Genomic DNA, 1,543 nt, shown 5'->3' with positions numbered 1-1,543 from the left:
TGAAGTCATACCATCCTTGCTTCTCAGGAGCTTTCTGGCTGTACTTCTTCCAAATAACATTGTTGGTTCTTTTGGTAGTCTTAGCCACCGCCATCATTCAAATGCATTGCTTCTTCTTCGGTCTTCTGCATCCAATGCCCCAACTTTCACATGCATAGAGGCAATTGAAAATACCATAGCTTGGGTCAGTCCACCTTCGTCTTTAAAGTAACATCCTTGCTTTTCAACAGTTTAAAGAGGTCTCGTGTAGCAGATTTGCCCATCACAATGCATTGTTTGGTGTCTTCACTGCTTTGTGCATCAACATTGATTGTGGTTCCCAAGACAAAATCCTTGACAATTTCTGTCTTTTCTCCATTTACTATGATCTTACCTATTGGTCTCGTTGTGAGGATTTGGGTCTTCTAGACATTGAGTTTTCCATACTGAAGGTTGCAATCCTTGATCTTCATAAACAAGTGCTTCCAGTTCCCCTCACTTTCAGCAAGCAAGGTTGCGTCACCTGCATGTCACAGGTTGTTAAATAAGCCTCCCTCCAATCCTGACGCGGTGTTCTTCTTCACAGAATCCAGCTTCTCTGGTGATTTGCTCAGCATATAGATGGAGTAAACATGGTGAGAGGATACAGCCTTGAAACATATCTTTCCTGATTGTAAACCATGTAATATTCCCTCATTCTAGTCGCACAATTTTCATGTTCTTTTTCAGTAGAGTTGTTCATAGGTTGACATTTTTATGAATTTTAGATATTTATTCCTTCTCCAAACTGTTAATGTATATATGTATACATTGTGTATGTTATATATATGTATACATTTTCCCAGTCTATGGGTTCCCTTTTTACTCTTTTGTCTGAGTCCCATTTGCAAGGGGAGTGTTTTCAGTTGCTCTTCAATTAGAATAGGTTGGTCATATTCTAATATGTCCTTAATTATATTAAATAATTTCCCTATTCTTCCTATTTTGCTGAGAGTTTTCATCAAGCATAGTTGCTGGATTTTGTCAAATGCCTTTTCTGCATCAATTGATGTGATTGTATGGCTCTTTTCCTTTGTGGTTTTGTTTTGTTTTTTGTGGTGGATTACTTTGACTGTTTTTATAATATTAAGCCATCCCTACTTACCTTCTCTGAATCCCAACTGGTCATAATGAGGGTCTTTTAAGTGTTGTCGGATTCTTTTGACTAAAGTTTTGTTGAGATTATTTGCATCTAAATCCATTAGGGATATTGTTTGTAGTTTTCTTTTTCAGTGGTATCTTTTCATGACCTAGGCAACAGGGTTGTGCTTGTTTTACTGAATGGATTTAGGGGCATTTCATGATTTTATATGTTCTGTTATAGTTTGAGTAGAGTTGGTGTCAGCTCTTCTCTGAATGATTTGTAGAAGTCACCAATGCAGCTACCTGGCTCAGGAGTGTTGTTGTTGTTAAGAATTTTATTACGACTGCTTCAATTTCTTCGTTTGTGATGGATCTGTTTAAATTTTCTACCTCAGGTGGTGATAGTTTGGATAAACAATAAACTATATTTCTATAAATGTGT

This window comes from Echinops telfairi, unplaced genomic scaffold (genome assembly GCF_000313985.2).
Source record: "Echinops telfairi isolate 266 unplaced genomic scaffold, ASM31398v2 ScPeMD7_7453;HRSCAF=8491, whole genome shotgun sequence".
In the NCBI taxonomy this organism is placed as follows: Eukaryota; Metazoa; Chordata; class Mammalia; order Afrosoricida; family Tenrecidae; genus Echinops; species Echinops telfairi.
The sequence above is the reverse complement of the archived record's forward strand: the minus strand, read 5'-3'. Positions refer to the sequence as shown.